This window comes from Rosa chinensis, chromosome 7 (assembly GCF_002994745.2).
Source record: "Rosa chinensis cultivar Old Blush chromosome 7, RchiOBHm-V2, whole genome shotgun sequence".
NCBI classification, from domain to species: Eukaryota; Viridiplantae; Streptophyta; class Magnoliopsida; order Rosales; family Rosaceae; genus Rosa; species Rosa chinensis.
The window spans coordinates 8,775,696-8,796,295 of NC_037094.1; positions in this window are offsets into that span (position 1 = coordinate 8,775,696).

The window sequence follows — 20,600 nt, forward strand, 5'->3', positions numbered from 1 at the left end:
ATGGGGCAGGTAATAATATATGAATGATCTTTGCTAGAGACCTGTGCTAATCAGATGGAGTCATGATCACCCTTCTTTAATGGCCAAGAGCACGTAGTCATAGCCTAGCCTCTCAGGTTTCTTTCTCCAAGCCATAACACGTGTTAAAGAGTCATGCAGTTCCCTGTTGGCAATTATTAAGAATCATGGCCCAGTCGTTCTATTAGCTACAAATGGTGGTGGGTAGTACATGACCCTAAAGCAGCTTTATTAATTAGCCTATTTGTTTAATACATTAAACAAGGCATGACCCTAAACCTGTGGAGGTGGGACAAGGTTGTCACATTATCATCAAATTGTTGTCAAATTTCAACAGAACCTCCTGAAAGCATGTATGCTCTTTAATTGAATGATGGCAAAGTTCCTACAAGCATGGGGCCAGCATGGTGGCCTGATGTTTTTAAATTTTAATTAAGCATAATTAAAGCCAATGCAGTTTTAGTTGCCGCGACCCATGTGCTTTTAGTTGTCGCGAGCAAGCATGACGCCTGCATATGCTATGTTGGTGGACTCACTTGGCCACGTATCATAATACTGATGGCCATGATTGAATCATGATCTCAGACAGCGCATCTGGCATATTCACTTTATGTGGAAAGCTTGCACTTCACGAAGAGATGAAAAGCATGGATCGCGAGGGAAGGCATTGGTTCGCTATGGGATACACTCGGCGAAGCTTCTAAGGGCCGCGAAGGATATTCATTCGGGTTGAAGAGCAGCCTCCTTTAATCTGTAGCATGGGGGGCACGTATAGGGGAGGTATTTCAAAATTTTTGTGGCATGAGTTTAATGCCAAATTTTACAATTAATACTTGCTTAAGTGTCTTAATATCAACAAGGCCAATATCTGTGGCCTTTTATTTTTGGAAGCATCTCTGTTATCTTAACATAAGAGATCAAGTGTTCATAGCATCTGTGATCAACGTACCAGGTACTCATGTTCATCAGTTAATCAGTGTACCGCTTTGATTATCAATTACCTCACTGTTCGTCAAGATGACTTGGCAACATTCATACTTCATGGCCTAATTAGAGGCCTATATCTGGAATCAGTCAAGTGATTTTAATTTTGTAATTATCATTTGAGCCAATGCAAGTGGCTTTTAAGCGACGTCATCCCAAGATTAATGCTGACTCAAGACCTCTTCAGTCAAGACGGGGAACTTTGACTTCGAGGTCTGAGGGCAATGTTTGAACCCAAAATTAACATTTTTTCCAGACAATGGCGTCTCGAAGAAAACCGGGCCAAGATCAGTGGCCCAAGATATATATATTTCCGATAAGTTCGAAGTATATTGTTTAGAGGCTAAATAAAACCTACTTGGAGATCAAGCAATCTTGAGGCAAATCTGGATATTCATTGATTTATTATTAATTATCAAATATTTGATAATTAAGGAGAGTTGATTTGCTTGATTACAAAGTATTGTCCAACAAAGGAGGAGATTGACATGCAAGCTGCCACTAGTAATCGAAAATATATAGTCGGTTTACATGGAAGGTCCATAGTGGACGTGGGCTAGCCTTACTGTGAGTAGTGAATACGTTCGCAATTAAAACACTCGAGGTAGGATAGCGAGGCTGGCGTCAAGATTACATATATATTCCTACTATTGATTACAATGGGTAAATTAAGGAAGGGATATAATGGACATACGTGGAGCATGGCGCAAGAATCAAGGTTATACAAATATAATGCAATCAATTCCTGCTCGAGAACATCAGAGAAGGCCTGCCCAAGATATATATACAAGTTAATTATGTATGCAAGCTTCATGGCTCATTACGTGGGCTACATATATACATATGCATGCAAGTAAGTAATCAATGATTGCATAGGTAAGGATATAATTATCCTTAATTGTTTTCACAAGGATAGACATGCATGCCCAGAAGTTGTCTCCAAGAGGTAATTAATCTTTGCCTATATTCTAATCACGTACAGAGGCAAATCTGGTTATTAAAACTATTAAGTGTTTTGATTTGATTCAAATGCATTGTGGCCTAAAATATAGTATTTCATTCGTATAAGGAAGGTAAATCTACGAGCAGCCTATATATATAGGCTAAAGACGACACAACAAGGACAACTCTTCAATCAATCAATCTCAACAATTATCAAAGCCTCTCCGGAGCAAACATACCTGCAATCTAGTTGCAAACCAACGAAGCAAGGGTAATGCCCTCGCAACCCAGCGAAGCTAAAGTCACGCTTTAGCAAACCTTGTGCTTTCTCCCAACTTCCCAGTGATTGCTCTGCTTAGTCTACAACACTAAGTATCGATTCGGTGAACGCAAGAGATCACAACCAAATCCCTTATCCGTAAGGCAAGAAGTCCTTTTTCAGAAGGTAGAGAAAAGAATCTTGTGACGAGGTTGGTGCTCTCCTCGTCCACAACACTTGAGAAGAAGTCAGGTCAAGGGATTCTCCAAAGACTACACCCTACGGTGCTGGCATGCCTGCGCACACGTTCAAAAGAGACTATTTGCAACCAGACTAGTTTTGAAGCCAAACACCGTTTTCATCTTTTAGTCAGATACTTGGACCAATCTTTTGAAGGCCTTCTACTCCTAATAACTCTTGAACTCTTCATAAGAAATTATCTTTAGAATGTCTAGAATGGATCTGGAAAGTTTCAACTCATTTGGAGTTCGTTTGATCAGGCTGTCGACCCTCCTTCCTTGTCTAGCTCACTTTCTCCTAGCCGGAGTAAGAAAATGTGCTATAAGGTTGACTTTTAAATTCATTTTCCATGCTTCTCCATCATTTCCTAGCATGATAAAGAAAATATAATAAATATATATAAATAAACACAATGGTTAAGTAAAAATACAAGATTAGGGGAATAATGGAATTAGATTAGTCTATATTAAATTGGACTTTAGAACAAGTAATTTCCATGTTTTAGGGCACAAATATGTATATAAATTATGATCCAACAATACATAACTTTGAAAATATAGGAACAGCTTCATACCAATGTTTTGGAGTTAATAGAGAACCATAGGGATGGATATATATCATGTGAGTAATTTAAGATTATAAACTGAGCAGGAAATATTTTTTCTTAATTGATTACTGAAACTGTTTTGAATTTTTTTTTTTAACATAGTAGCGTGAAGATGAATCTGGGAAACTCTGAAGAGTGAATAGTGAAGAGTATTATTCTAAAATGGGGGATTGGATAGTAGCAGATTGGAATAGCTCAAAACATAGTTAGTTAATCAAACAAAGAAGCTAGGATATGGTATATATAGAAGGTGAAACCATGTGAATGTGATCAAGGTAGGTAAATAAAGTTCAAACAAGCAGATGTGTTTGAATAAGAACCATATCATAGGTACTAAATATCTAAGGTGCAATGCATACATAATATGATTTGATCTGCTACTGTTCAAATTGAAATAATCTGCTACGTTATAGTTTATTGTTTATGTTAATGATTTGATCTGCTACTGTGTGTAGGTGCAAAAGGGTGATGGCACAACAAAATCAGTGAGAAGAAAAGCTCCGGAATGTAGGAAAAGGAAGAAGAAGATGAAAAAGATGAGAAGGAATAAGACAGGGGAGAAAAGGACGATGAAGAAGAGGAGGAGGAAGAAAAAGAGAACAATGGAGCAAGAAACAAAGGCAAAGGCCATAAACAATCATATTGCCAATACAAGTGCAATTTGATTATGAGTGCAGCAAGTGCAGTAGTAGGATTAGGCAATGCCGAGTGCAGTAGTAGAATTGGACGAGTATGAGTGCAGCGAGCGCAGTAGCAGGATTGGACGAGTGCAGTAGCAAGATTAGGCGATAGCGAGTGCAGTAGTAGAACACAAGTACAAGTGCAGTAGCAGAACTGGACAAGTATGAGTGCAGCGAGCGCAGTAGCAGGATTGACGAGTGCAGTAGCAGGATTAGGCGATGACGAGTGCATTAGCAGAACACGAGTACAGATGCAGTAGCAAGCAGCAGGATTTGAACAAAAAAGAGTTTGTATTAAAGAAAATAATTAAGATTTAGTTATCCATGCATGAAGATTATAATCGTAAATGTCTTATTGACAGATGACATCAAAGTAACATGAAGAGAGAGATTATTCTCAGAAAAAAATATTTAAAAAAGTAACATAAAGAGATTAGAAGTCAAAATAAGTAATTAAGGGTTTAAAAAGTAAATTAGCTTATGACATGTGGCAAGTAGAAAACAGATTGTCCTTATTTATAAGATTTAATCCTTATATATACGGATTAGAAGTCAACAGAAGTAGTTAAGGGTAAAAAAGTAAATTAACTCATGTCATGTGGCAAGTGGAAGCAAATTGTCCTTATTTGTAAGATTTAGTCCTTATATATTTAATTTAATATTTAAATGATGTATTTGTTAAGTCATTTTTTATCAATAACTTATATGTAATTTGTTAATATTAATACCTATAGTTAGCTAGTCAACCAATTACATTTAGTTGACAACCAAATAACAAAAGTGATGAAATACATTACGACGACAATACGTATACCTAGATAGCTATCAACTAAAAAATGTTCTTGGCTAGTTATAGGTATACGTATTGTCGTCATAGGGATTTCAGCACTTTTGTTAATTGATAGCCAAGTTGAAGGTCAAATATCCTACATATAGTTGTTTTCTTATAAGAAAGTATGAGATCGATCAAGAAAGTCTGTCTTGTTAATTTGTATAAAGAACATGAATATTGTTGCTGCACGCATGCATATGCAATGGCGTAACTTGAAGCTGAGTCTTGGAGGGGTCAAAAAAAAAATTATAATAACAATTTCTTTTAGGATAGCTAGGAGCAAAAGATAACAGCTAGAAAGAAAATATAAATGATGAGATTGGGACATTCAAAAGCCACCATTGTGGGAATAGCAAAAGGCTTAAAGTCTATAAAGTAGGAAATCTTATTTACAGAAGAAAGCAAATTTTCCATCTTTTCTGAAACTGCCCCTGCTCTCTAAAATGCAATACTCAAAACACCTCCCCTGCTGGGCAGTGATTGGTCCTCCCCACCATGTGTCCCGTGCGGGTGCCCTATGCAAGCTTCTCTCCTCTTCTAAAATACAATGCATGAGTTCCAAAACAAACATTCAAAAGGAAAAGCTTAATTTGCACGAGCGTGTACGTCTTAGCTTAACTAGTAGACCTAGTTGAAGACTTCTTGAAATATTATCTACGGCAATCAATAAAGTCTTGCATCTCCATAAAAGACTTATTTTCGAAGAGAGAATAGTGAATAAAATAATGAAAGAAAAGAACAAGAAAATGCAATAACTTAACGAAGAGCTGTATATCAAACAAAATTAGAAGACGGAGCTCCATATATAAAAGCATGCGTCTCCACTTGGGGTGTCAAAAATGATTATACAACTTACACGACAAATGGTCTAGCAAATCCATATGATATATATCAATAATCTTCTCACTTGAAAAGTTAAGATATAGATCAATAGAAGAACTAATGATGTTAACGTTCGAAAAATGCAGACGTTGCACAGTATTACTTGGCAATTCTCATTTATCGATGGGTCATATATAATAGATCGTGGATCCTTAATTGTCAAATTTAACCAATTAGCTAGAATTGTTTTTTTTTTGTTTGAATTAGCTGGAATTGTTAAAGCTATCAAAATTAGTCGTTGGGCACTCCAACTGGCAGAAAACATATCCACTACAGTTGATTTTAAGGAGGAAGAACTCAATTAGGCTTTTTCTAGTAAATAAATCCTAGATACGTGCATTTCATGTTTTACTCGGATATTATGTATCTCTCTACCGAAAAATTGTCAAACCAAAAATGGTAAAACTTCAATAAATAAATAGATGAACACAATATTTTATCAATATATATTTCAGTTATAATAATAGAGATGATGAATGGATATATTCTTTTTTTTTTAAGTATAATTAACTGATTTTCTTACAAAATAAATCATAATTGGAGGCTCCAGAGTACAAAAGTTCTACAATGCAACTGATATATTTGATGTTTAATGTTACAAGACATCATCTTAGTCCTCAGTATCTTCCTAGGACTCTAGTTTTTTAACTTTTTACTTAGGCTCTAATTACTAGATTATAATATTAAATACAAAACTGTTTATTTGTTTTCAAGGAGAAGGAAAAATAAAAGCTAAAATTTATAAACTAACTACAGTTTATATCCTAACTCAATGAAAACTAGACCCCATGACTTTCATTAAAAAAAAACCTCAATCTCATGATTTCTACCCAAAAATTGTGGACTATAGTACACAATTTTTGGCCAAAATCGCATGCTATTATTTTCTCACCAAAAATTTCTCATATTTTAAACTAGGGTGGTGCTATTCGCTCACCAATTTTTGCCATTCACACACCCCTCTATTTATCTATTACTTTAATTTAAATTTTTTATTATAAATTACCCTAACTACCCTCCCTTGCAATTCAGTTTCTTTTTCTTTTTTTCTTTTGTCTTTTTTTTTATTTGACAAGTCAATCATTCCCAAATCCTAAACTTTATTTTCCTACATACACAGAGAACTTCAAAACTCTTTGCAATTTTCTCTTTTCTTTTCCATCAAAAACTTCTCTAGCATATTCATTCTATCTCTCTAAAGTGATGCTTTGAAGTTTAATTATGGCAGAACAAGCAACTTTAGAACCATCTTTGGAAAAAAAATTTACATATGATTTGCAATGGAGACATGGAAGAAAAATATGAGTTTAGTAATAATTCGGGCATCTTTGAATCTATCATTCCTAGTAAGATTCTAAATGAAATTATTTGGTTTATTTCAATTCATTGCTCTCCGCTAAAAAGATCAATTTCTCAGCGATTTGGTGGACTGAGAGCTTTAAATTTGTGCGTTCAGTTCATTTTAGTTTGATTTTGGTATGGCTTGCTTACTAATCATGGTTTTGACTCGAGTTGATTGATAATTTTGAAATTATTGACGCTTTGATTTCATTTTGACTTTAGTCATATCATCACTCTACAGAATGCTTTATGTCACTGGGAATGATATCTTGAATCAACGTTGCTTAATCAGATGTGAGAGGTTGAATCCCCAAACTCAGTTACATCGTGATTTTTCATCTGAGTCCTAAACTTTGCCACACTAATTGTAGAACTTTTGATAGATTGCATGTCGTCCTGCCCATCAGTTTTTTTTAATAATCAGCAATGACATTCACGAGAAAAATTGGTTTATTGTATAATGATGTTTAATTCATGATTGACTTGCCCAATAAAAAAATTAATTAATTAATTATAAGAGATGGTAGTTAGGGTAATTTGTAAAAAAAAAATTGTATTAAAGTAATGAAAAAATAGAGGGTGGTGTGAATAGAGAAAATGAGTGTGTGAATAATAGCACTACCCTTTTAACTATTAATTACATTTCATAATTTAAATATGTATTTGTTCAAGGAAAACCTAATTTGTGTTTAGCTCAAACTCTAGGTTATTTGACCTAGTGGTAATATGATTTAATTAGAAGGATCTAGAATCCTATTCAATGTAGAATTACTTTCCTTGTATGATTGAGATTCTATGCATTGTAATCCTCTATATAAAGAGGCCCCTATTATCAATGAGAACACACAACAAATTCCTCCCAAATCCAGTTTCTCTAAAACACGTTATCAGCACGAGCCCTAACCCTGAAACCCTAAATTCGTAGCTTTCAAATCCCAGAAACCACCACCGTCCACCTTGAAGATCTCAACTCCAGCAATCCAGAACCGGCCGGCAAACCACCGAACCGGCCACCGGAAGAAGCAAAAGTTCCCCTGCCCGGTTCAAAGCCTTCCTCACCACCTCCTGCAGCCATACTTGACCTCCTGCAGCACCTCCACCCCAGAAACCCGGAACCGGAAAATCCTCCACCGGAACCGGCCTAGAATCATCCGAACCGGCCACCAGAAAAGGTTGAAACCGAACCGGCAGAAAGAAAAAAAGAGAAAAAAAAAGAGAGGAGGAAGCAGAAGCCGAGCCCAAGCCGCAGCCTGAAGCCCAGCAGCCGACCCATCTGACGTCATCCTTGCGCCAGCTGCCACGTCAGCATCAGTGCCACGTCAGCAATCTGGTCAACGCCGGTCAACCCTCCGGTCAACCACTGCCGACAACTTTTCCGGCCAACTTCCAGCCACTTTTTCGGCCAACTTCCGTCGACTTTTCCGGTCAGCTACAGTAACTCCGGCAGCTACAGTAACTTCCGGCGACCACTTTTCCGACCATGTTTTAAGGTAATTTTTCTAAAAGTTCCCGTTTTTGAAGTTTTTTTTTCAATTTCTTCTTCTTTTCTCGGGGACTTCCAACATCCCTTCTTCTACCCCCCTTTCTTCTTCATAGGGGAGACCAATAGCCGAACTGTGGGGGTTCGTGCTCACTCCAAGCTTGGAGCTTGTAGAGTCCTCCAAACTTAGAGTTTGTTGAGAAGAAAACGATCGACCACATACATCGTCGTTTCGATCTAATCCAAAACCCCTCTTGGAATCGGATTTTCTTGGAAGCGACTACGCTCAGAAAAATCTCTAATTTCTTGGAAGCGACTACGCTAAAAAATTTAATAGTTTTTCGTGGTAGCCTTATTCGCTCCGAAACTAACCCTATTTTCTTGTTGTTTTTCAGGATGAGTAACCTGAACAAGTTGAGCTTCGCTCCACTAGGGACAACAGGCGCAGGATACCACAAGTGGGTCCGTGATGTGCGCCAGCATCTTAAGGCTGATGGGATCCTGAGTACGATCCAAGAGCCAAGTCAGGACGTACGTACTCCTCAACAAGCTGCTGCTTTTGAAGCAAATAGAGCTACGAGAGAGGCGAATGAAGCTAAAGCCATCATTCTCATGACAAGGCACATGAATGACGCACTCCAAAATGAGTACCTCAATGAGGAAGACCCAAGAAAACTATGGGTGGAACTCGAGCAGCGTTTTGGCAACGTCCGTGATTCCCTGCTTCCAAACTTAGAAGTGAGATGACATAGCCTCCGCTTCTGTGATTTCAAGTCTGTACTTGACTACAATTCAGAAGCACTTCTTATCAAGTCTATGATGGAATTCTGTGGACAGAACATCACTGATACGATGTTGAACGAGAAAACTCTCTCCACCTTCCCCGTCTCTGCATTGATGATAGCCAAAAACTATCGGATTGATGTCAATGCTAGACGCATCACAAGATTTCATGAGCTAATTGGTGCCATGAACGTAGCTGAAAAGCACGACAACATACTTGTGAAGAACTATAACTCTAGACCCGTGGGAACCAAGTCAATTCCGGAGTCTAATTATAGTCGTGCCCCCAAAGGAGGACGCAAGGAGCGAAACCCTAAGAGTAGGGATAATTCTGGATGTTCTGGTCCATATTCTCGCCCTAAAGAGGAAGGAAATCACCAAGATAGGCGTGCACTGAACCGTGGAGGTAAACGTGTGAAGAATGAGAGAGGCCAAGCCTCCGGTTATGGTGGTAACGCCACCAAAGGCAATAACCGTCTACAAAACGCCCCCAGAGCGCCTCGATCAAGGGAATCTGACCATAATGATGCTTGTCTCAGATTTGGATTAAATGGACATTGGGCAAACAAGTGTACTGCATCCCAGAATGTTGCAAACGCATACAAGATGTATCGTGAAGCAAGGGAATCTGACCAAAGGCAATAACCGTCTACAAAACGCCCTCAGAGCACCTCGATCAAGGGAATATGACCATAATGATGCTTGTCTCAGATGTGGATTAAATGGACATTGGGCAAAGAAGTGTACTGCATCCCAGAATGTTGCAAACGCATACAAGATGTATCGTGAAGCAAGGGAGGCAAATTACAAGGAACAAGAAGATCAAGATGGGAATCTCACTTTAAGGGTGGAAGACTACAAGGATCAAGACCCAGAAACTGGCAATTTTGATTAAGTCTTTTTATTTTCCAAGAGATGTAGGCAATTGCCATATTACTTTTGTAGTAGATGCCAATGATATTTGTCTTCCTTCAAAGTAGGCGTACTCGATGTAAAAGTGATGTCTAGAAAGGTTTTGAGATAAGTGGTACTTAAGCGAGCTTTGCTCCACCGACATCTCTCTACTTACCTGGTCACATTTACATTGGAATTACCGAAAGGAGTTAGACGACTACCATTGTTTTGCATTAACTAGTTTATTGGATTTGATTTTCTTTGGTTAAGAGAAACGATGATGTAATTCCGTTTGGCTTATTAATAAAAGTTGAGTTCTTTTCTTTATGACTCCTTTTAATTATGAGCTCTTTCTTTTAGGAATGGATGAACTTCAATGTCTTGCGGATAGTGCGACTACGCACACCATTCTACGACATAGGCAATTATTCTTAGAGATGTTGCCTACATATTCATTTGTGACTACGATGGTTGGGCCATCAAGTTTAGTTCAAGGACATGGAATGACCCAATTCCTTTTGCCTAATGGCACCTTGATTCAAGTCACTGAAGCTCTCTACGCTCCTAAGGCGAATCGAACCTTATTGAGCTTTAAAGATATTAGAGCCAACGGATTCCTTGCGGAAATGTATAGTGAGAACGGAATAGAATTCCTTTGCATTACCTCTAATGATTGCGGAAGAAAGCGCATCTTAGAGAAGCTTATGTGTCAATCTAGTGGACTTTATGTCACTACCATTCGACCTATTGAATCCAATAATATCATAAGAGAAGATCTCTTGGATTCAGACACATATTGGCTTTGGCATGACCGACTAGGACATCCTGGTCGTGATATGATGCTCCGTATACTAAACACTTCACACGGACATCCATTCTTCAGAGTGAGAAGAAGCAAGAATCGAAAATTGATTCCAAGACTTAGCAAGACCGCATCAATTGCAGCATCTGGAGCTGCAGCCGTCTTGGGGAGCCACAAGGCCGCCCACATCCCATGTGATGACGCCATTAATGGCGCCAACCATGAGCATGACGCCATGGTTGTTCCTCCTAGTGGCCATGACGCCACACACACCACTTTCCATGGCTCTGATGCCATAATGGGAGATGTAGTCACACACTTTGCTTCTAATAGCGCTACGGACGCTCAGGCCCAACCAAAATCCTCATTGGTTGCTTCTAAGGCCCCTCGCTCTTTCTGCAAAGCCTGTTCCTTCGGGAAATTAGGACCGAGACCATCCTACGCTAAGGATCCCAAAATACTTATTCTGTTCTTACAAAGAATCCAAGGGGATATATGTGGACCAATTCAACCATCATGCGGACCTTTTAAATACTTTATGGTATTGGTTGATGCATCGACACGCTGGTCACATGTCGCACTATTGTCCACTTGAAATGCTGCTTATGCTAAACTCCTCGCCCAGATTATTCGTCTGCGGGCTCACTATCCTGAGCATCCTATTAAGTCTATTCGACTTGATAATGCTGGGGAGTTTACATCGAAAACATTCGATGACTATTGCATGTCACTGGGGATTTATGTCGAACATCCAGTTCCCTATGTTCATACCCAAAATGGTCTCGCAGAAGCCGCTATCAAACGACTACAGATGATAGCACGGACATTGGTTATGCGCACCAATCTCCCTGTTTCTACTTGGGGATATGCAATATTGCATGCAGCGACGCTAATTCATCTACGACCCACTGCCACTCAATCTTACTCTGCGTTACAGCTAGTGACTGTATATGAGCCTGATATCTCATACTTACGCATTTTTGGGTGTGCCATTTATGTGCCTATTACACCGCCACAGCGTACTAAGATGGGTCCACAACGACGAATGGGCATTTATGTTGGATATGAATCTCCAACGATCGTCCGCTACCTTGAACCCTTGACAGGCGATCTCTTTACCGCTAGATTTGCGGATTGTCACTTTGATAAGACAGTCTTCCCATCATTAGGGGGAGATAAGAACACATATGTTCAACAGGAACGACAGGAATTGTCGTGGTCTATCCCCATTATGTCTCATCTCGATCCCCGTACTGCACAGTCCGAACTTGAAGTGCGAAGAATAATCGAGCTCCAGAACATAGCAGACACTCTGCCTGATGCGTTTTCTAATGTTGCCAAAGTGACGAGATCACACATACCTGCTGTAAATATGCCTGCAAGGATCGATGTCCCAAATACTAGACATCACGCCACTCCTGTGACATCAGGGGATGGCGCCATTGCCCAACATGGCAATGATGTGGCATCTATGGCCGCAGGTCCCGCAAGGAAGCGCGGTAGACCAATTGGTTCGAAGGATACTCGCCCTAGAAAGAAGGCGAATGAGGCACATATAAATCCTTTGATCATCGATACTCAAAATCCGTCCCATGAGAATGTTCCGGATTATGGTTATGTCCATGAGACATCATTGGGGGATGCCTCAATGTCAGAACCTATCCCTGAGAACGTAGAGATCTCTGTTAATTACACTAGTGTACATGGGACGTGGGAAAGAAACTCCATCATCATTGATGATGTATTCGCGTATTCAGTGGCGCGTGAGATTATTGAGACCGATGACATCGAACTACTCTCCGTTGGTGAATGCCAACACAGAGTCAATTGGCCAAAGTGGAAAAATGCGATCCAGGCAGAACTTGATTCTCTAGCGAAAAGAAAGGTATTCGGACTAGTTGTGCCAATACCGCCCAACACCAAACCAGTTAGTCACAAATGGGTATTCGTTAGAAAGCGTAATGAGAAAAACAAGATTGTAAGGTACAAAGCTCGCCTTGTGGCGCAAGGTTTCTCACAACGCCATGGAATCGACTACGAGGAGACCTATTCTCCCGTAATGGACGTCATAACGTTCCTCTACTTTGTCAGTTTGGTAGTTTCCGAAAAACTGAACATGCAGCTTATGGATGTGGTTACTGCGTATCTATATGGGGATCTAGATACAGAGATATACATGAAGATTCCAGACGGAATTCAATTACCCAAATCAAGTGGCTCTAAACCAAGGAGCGCGTTTGCGATTAGATTGAAACACTCACTATATGGATTGAAACAATCCGGACGGATGTGGTATAACCGTCTAAGTGACTACTTGATTGGAAAGGGATATGTCAACAATGAACTATGCCCATGTGTGTTCAAAAAAAGGACAAGTTCCGGATTTGCAATAGTAGCGGTTTATGTTGATGACATGAACATAATTGGCACCCTTAAAGAGTTAAGGGAAACCGCTGAACACTTGAAATCCGAGTTTGAGATGAAAAATCTTGGGAAAACACTATTTTGCCTCGGTTTAGAACTCGAGCACTGTAGAGATGGTATCCTGATTCATCAATCAGCTTATACCCAAAAGATGCTTAGGCGTTTCAACACTGATAAGATTAAGCCTTCAAGCACCCCAATGGTCGTCCGTAGTCTTGAACCAAAGAAGGATCAATTTCGTCCAAAAGATGACGATGAAGATGTGCTAGAGGCGGAAGTGCCATACCTAAGTGCAATAGGCTTATTATTATACTTGGCACAATACACAACACCAGATATCTCATTCGCTGTGAACTTGCTAGCTAGATATAGCTCTGCGCCTACACGACCCCATTGGACTGGTGTTAAAGATATCTTTCGATACCTAAGTGGTACGATCAATATGGGCTTGTTCTATCCCTACAGAGAGAAGATGGATTCGGACCCATCAAGTGCCAGGGACGCCACACATGGTGTACCGCGTTCCCTCTCCCCGTCCCAAAACGATATAAGTGTTTTGGAAGGTTTTGCTGATGCTGGGTACCTCTCTGACCCACACAAAGGTCGTTCCCAAACTGGTTATGTTTTCACCATGGGAAAGACCGCGATATCTTGGAGGTCTACAAAGCAGACCTTAGTCGCTACCTCTTCGAATCATGCAGAGATTATTGCTCTTCACGAAGCAGTTCGTGAGTGTATATGGCTTCGATCCATAGTTACGCATGTTCGAAGCAATTGTGGTTTGAAGTCTACCACAGATGAGCCAACGAGCATTTATGAGGATAATGCTGCTTGCATTGAACAAATGAAGCAAGGCTACATCAAAGGCGACAACACCAAGCATATATCGCCTAAATTCTTCTACAATCAGCAACAACAGAAGCTCCTCAAGATCAAAGTGAACCAGGTCCGATCTGAGGACAATGTGGCAGACTTGTTTACTAAGTCATTGCCCAAATCCACGTTCGAGAAACATGTGGCAAGAATTGGCTTGCGGAAATTATCTGAACTCCCATGATCGTTGTCATTAGGGGGAGGCGCAGACATCAGGGGGAGATGTCTACATGTTCATCTCGAATCGTGACGGGTGTGTTGTGCTCTTTTTCCCCTTTGACGGAGGTTATTTTTGTCCCACTGGGTTTTTGTTACTCGGCAAGGTTTTTAATGAGGCAACGAGAGAAGCACCGCGTTTGGGCAACACAAGGGGGAGTGTTCAAGGAAAACCTAATTTGTGTTTAGCCCAAACTCTAGGTTACTTGACCTAGTGGTAATAGGATTTAATTAGAAGGATCTAGAATCCTATTCAATGTAGAATTACTTTCATTGTATGATTGAGATTCTATGCATTGTAATCCTCTATATAAAGAGGCCCCTATTATCAATGAGAACACACAGCAAATTCCTCCCAAATTCAGTTTCTCTAAAACAGTATTTTATTTAACTTTTTACGTATTTATGTATTAGTATTTGATTTAAATTTAAATGAAATATTTATATTATCTAAAAATTGTATGTTGAGGACATTGAAATGAAATATACGTTAATCTGTCAATTTCTTAAAAAAAAAAAAATCGTAGTTTCATACATCATTACCAGGAAAAGTTGCACAACAGGAAAAGAAATTTGCAAGACAATTGCACATGGCTGTTTGACTTCCGCGCAAACCTAATGACATCATTACTAGGAAAACTTTCATCACTGGCCCATTACACCATTACTAGGAAAATGATTGAGCTTTCATCACTGGCCCATTACATCATTACTGGGAAAACTTCAACCTTTTATTACTCTTTCGGGCAATAATAGAATTAAGAGTTTAAGACAATAGATAATTCAGTCATTCTCTGTCATGTACGTACCTTTCAAATTAGTAGGTAAAATGGGATACCTTTACTCGGACATTTCTTAATTTCATGTACCCTTAAAATAGGCACTCCCATAGTAAATTGATCGACCTAATATGTGATAAAACTTTAATAGACTTAGAGAAACTGCAACAGCTTCCCCCTATATATCTTGATTTTTCTCCATTTTAGGAAAAAATTTAGCTATTTTGCTCTAATAGATTCCATATAATTATCCTTAAAATAAAGATAGTGATGAGAAAGAAAACAAAATTCCCTATATTTACAACCATCTGTAAAATTTTGGAGAAGGATTTAGGGAAGAATTATGAAATCTGTTGGAGTTAGAGCATAATTTTTTTTGGAGACTTTAATTTTTGCTTTCCTATAATGGAGAAATTATAAGGAAGCTGTTGGAGATGCTTTTACATAACTTACTTAATTATTAGGGCTCGTGATGACTCAAAAAAAACCATGCGTGACCAAAACACTGACGTCATAATCTAGATTGATTTTCTTTTTCTTTTCCTTTATCCCAACTACACCGCTCCATGGCCAAGCCTTGACGGGGATCAGCATTGTGACTTTGCAACTACACTCGATGATAGGGAGGTTGCAAGGTAAGCCGAGATCTCAGCTCAGTATGCTGTTTGGCCTAACGATACTTGAGGCACTATCTACATCGGAAGAAAGCATGAGCTTGTAGTGGTGGGCAGTTGCAGGGATTGGAGCAACGGGAGAGACAAGGAAATGCCAAAAACGGTGATGCTGCTGGGGGAGGAACATGGCTGAGGTGTGGAGGTGTTCCCACATGGTCGGGTTAATGACTAATATTGAAAGTTTGCAAACGAAAACGATGAAAATGAGCCGCTAATCTAGAAGAAACAAATCAAGTATTTACTTATTAAATCCATTTTGATTATGAAAAAGAGAAAATATTTCAAACAGTATCCAAACTTAGGCCGACTTCTAACTTCAGTACCCAATTATGCAAAACTATCACTTTGGTACCCCAACTTTGAAGTCTGACCCAAGAATGGTACACGCCGTCCATCACAGCGTTAAGTCTTTGCTACGTGGCAAACCATGAGGGCCCTCAAAATATGCCACGTGATTAGCTAGTTAATGCTGTGATAGACGGCGTGTATCATTCTTAGGTCGGACTTCAAACTTGGGGTACCAAAGTGATAGTTTTATATAATTGGGTACTAAAGTTAAGAATGAGCCTTAGTTCGGGTACTGTTTGTAACATTTTCTCTATGAAAAATTGAAAAGTTTGTGTATTTTTTACTTAGAGAAAAATTCAGTCACCGTCCCCACACTATGCTGCCAAGGCCAATTTGATACCCGAACTCTCAAAAGTATCAATGTGATACCCAAAGACCTAAATTGGCACCAACGTGATACTTCCGTCAAAAATTTCAAACGGCTCCGTCTGTTTGCTGACGTGGCAAGCACGTGGGGTCCCCAAAAAAATGTGAAATGACCAATTTACCCCTGTTTTAATTATTTTTTTTTCTTTTCATTTTCTTCTTCTTCTTCTTCTTCTTCTTATTCTTCTTCTTCTTTTTACAACAGAAAGTATCAATTCCATTCCACTAATTTAACAAACCATACAGAGTAATCTCTCAGTATCCAACTATGCAAATTCTCATCATTCTGGTTCCTAAGACTTCATGTTATAAACAATTAAACCAAACATCTTATCCTCGTCCTTCATATCAACAAGAGCAAAGCTGATCTTCTGTGCTGAAACAGAGATGACCCAAATCTAGAGGAATCATCCCACTTCTACAGTTATCAAATCAAAGCTCCATAGTTTCAATTCTCAATCCAACAACACAAGTATGAATACTGACTTGATGCATATGCTCTCGCAAGCGTACGTATCATTGTCAAGATAGGGAAGTATAATGCCTAAAGTTTATCGTACCACGGGGATTAGTGGCTAACCCACAATTCTTGGATAATCGGAAATAAAGACACTTAGCAAACAAAGAAAAGAAAAAGAAAATAAATAAAAATGCTAATCTAAGGCACCAAGCCCTAGCAATGCTCGGCTTTAGTTCTCACCAAAGCCTAATCAAAACTAAGAGTCTAGTGGTGGATATGCACAAATGAGTGGAAGAGTTTAATGTTTGGGGGTTGATTTTAACTTAACAAATAATAATGAAATGTAAAGCAATAAAAAATAAAAATGAAATGTAAACAATAAAAATGAGAATGTTGGGTGTTACGGAGGTTCCTTCACCAAATCTCATGTGTTGGAAGCTAATCAAATGTAGATGCATATTTCCTATTTTGGCGGTAGTCGTATCCAAGGCGGTTCAAGGCTCAAGGACCTAAATTCCCTTTCATGGTATTCCTACTCCGGTTCAAGGGCCGAAGGAACTCACTTGGCATGAATTAGAGCCGGTTCAAAGGTCACTAATTCACATCAAGAGGGGTAGAGATCGAGGAATTAGACTACTAAGCGACCCGCCCGCGCAATCATGCAACGGGTGTAAATCACCATGCTTATAACCCCTCGAATACGAAATTGAAGGTTTTCTAGCTTAGGAATTAGAGGGAGTCAAGCCCCTAACTCCATTCTAGACATGCTCAAAATACACACCCTAGAGTTGACTAGGCTCCTAGACATGCATTCTAACCCAACAAAAATAGATATAAGCATCCATCATATGAAAATTGCATCATTACATTAAATTAAACATCTTTTACACAAAATTTGGGTTAGGGACACAACCCTAACCCCCAACAAGGAAATTACTCATAACTCATAATCATAGACATCAAAATTACAAAATTCAAATAGAAAAGAGTAGAGAAGTGTAGGAGAAAACAAGAAAAATCATAAATAGCTAAAAAGCTAGCATGACTAGTCTTGAATTACAACTCCCACAAAATATCCAAATATTGAATCTTGTAGAGGTTGAGCCCTTTGATAGATTCTTGAAGCTTTGGGTGAGTAAATCCTTGAAATCTCTAAAATAAAACTAAAAAAAAAGAGGAAAAATGGAGGAGAAGGAGGAGAGAGAGAGAGAGAGAGCAGCCCAAAGGGGCTGCGTTTTGGTGCGGCTGCTATTAGAGAGAGTTGATAGGGAATGGGTTTTTGAAATTTTTAGGGTGAGACCGTGGGTTGTGTGGATGTGAGGAGAAAAGAGATGCCACATGGCAGCACAAGAGAGGGTAAGAGGAAAGAAAAGAGAAAAATAAGAAAAAAGGAAGGGAGGAATGTCATGCACGTGGGGGGGGGGGGAGATGGATTCTGATGCTGACGTCATCATGACGTCATCAAGACTTATTATTATTTTTTCCTCTTTTCTTTTCTTTTATTCTTTTCTTCATTCTTCCTTCTTCTTGTTTTTTTTTTCTTTTTTCTCCCTTCTCATTGCATTTCCGCAAATACTATCGGAGGCAATTAGATTTTGTTCCCTTGATGGCATTGACCACAGTTGACCCGTATTGAAAATTTCGTCCTTTTGTCGGAAAGTCCAATTTACTCCAGTTTCGCACAATTTTCTCTCGTTTCCACAATTCCGCTTATTTTCTACACAATAAATAAAAATGGATTAATTACATATTAATTGACATGAGGATTTGCTTATTTATAGTGTTTTAGATATAATTACACACATATAAATGTGTATAATCAAATACAAAAAACAATCCAAAGCAGCTAGAGTTCTTAGACCCCTAAGTAACACAGTTTATCCTTCCGATCATCCAATTCTTATCATTCTCGAATTCAGATTTAACCAACAACCAAAATCGTACTAAGAGGTTTCTTTATGATTAGAAATTAACTGAAGAACATCAATTGATCAATACACCACATCAAACTTCGAACACACACAGTAGCCCTCAAAATCCCCAAAATTCCAATTCGTCCAATCATAAACAAAACTGAAAATTGATGGCACAATCATGTAGAGCTCGACAAATAGACGAACACCAATACCTTATTTATAGTAAACAGTCGCCGGAAAACACATAACATGACCGGAAAACTCAGAAACTTCTCCCATTTGATTCTCTCTTTCAAGTTCATGGATGGACACAAAGATACCACAGGCTTCTTCACCTCGCCAAGACGAAGCTACTGCCACCGGTCTCGCTTGCAGCCGTGGCCGGAGTCGAAAAATAGGTCGAAGAACCCGTGAAGCTTTCGGGCTTCTATTCTCTGTCACCGACTCACCGGAGCTCGTATGTGGAAACCAAAGCCACAGGGATGACGGCAACGAACCAGAATATTAACCAAGAGTTTCTACCTTGCTGCTTGAGGAAGAGAGCAACCAAGAGTTTGAGGCTCTTCGATTGAAAACCCAGAAAGTAAAAGCCCAAACAGATCGATTAGAACCTTGCTCCGTCGTCTTCGATCTTGTCTCCGCCGCCTCCTCCGAGCCTCCCGGCGGCTGTTCCTCCCTCCAGAAGCTCGCCATATTCTGCCCTGACCTCCTCCACTCCGGCGTCCTCTTTGAGAATTCTGATTTCGGCCCCAATCCCAATAAGCCCGATGACATTTGGGAATAAGAAGAAGAATCGGGGTTGGGAGAGAGAGTTTTGTTTTTTGTTTTTTTTTTTAATTAGTTAGTATTGAAAGACTATTCTGCCCTTGATAAAAAAAATTTGGAGCCCACGTGCTTGACACGTCAGCAAACAAACGGAGCCGTTTGAAATTTTTGACGGAAGTATCACGTTGATGCCAATTTAGGTCTTTGGGTATCACATTGATACTTTTGAGAGTTCGGGTATCAAATTGGCCTTGGCAGCATAGTCTGGGGACGGTGACTGAATTTTTCTCTTTTACTTATATTTCATTACAAAACTGAAAAAAATAAATGAATAAATTGATGTCGCACAATAAACATGTGCATACAAAAATGAATAAATCTTTTACTCATCAACTTGATCAAATGTTTTGATGAATATGTTGATACTTAGCAAGCTAGAACATGATGTTTCATCGACCATTTATTTTAATTTGCATGCCTCGTGTGCTTAAAACATACCAGGGCTTTATAATAAAAACCCCTAAATAGTTTAAGCAGGAACATAGCGAAAACTTGTTACACACAAAAACCATGTGTATTGGAGAAAACTAATTTCTGGGTTTGCAGCTTGCTAGGTGTTACAATATGTTTGATCGAACAATAGAACACTTTCAAGAAGCAACCCACGTCCATAATAAATTAAGGTTTCTTATTAATGAAGATCTTCTTGGTCGTTAATTTACTCGATGGATTCGATTAGTAGAATTAAAAACTGTGGATATATGTTATTATTTATATATGCTTCTTTTTTTTCCCTCATCATTTTTCGCGACTAAGCTTGCGCAGGTGTTGTTGAAGAAAATTTAAGAAATGGTCCAGCCCTCTTTTGCTCCCATACGACTTTCCTCAAACAAATTCAAATAATGCAATTTTTCAAAATCTATAGGCGCACGAGAGTTGACAAACTTCCAAATTATTAGCAAGGGTGACACAGTCCTCTCCTATTCGGAGCTCTCCCACGCCTCTCTTCCCATCGAACATATATTTATAACCCCC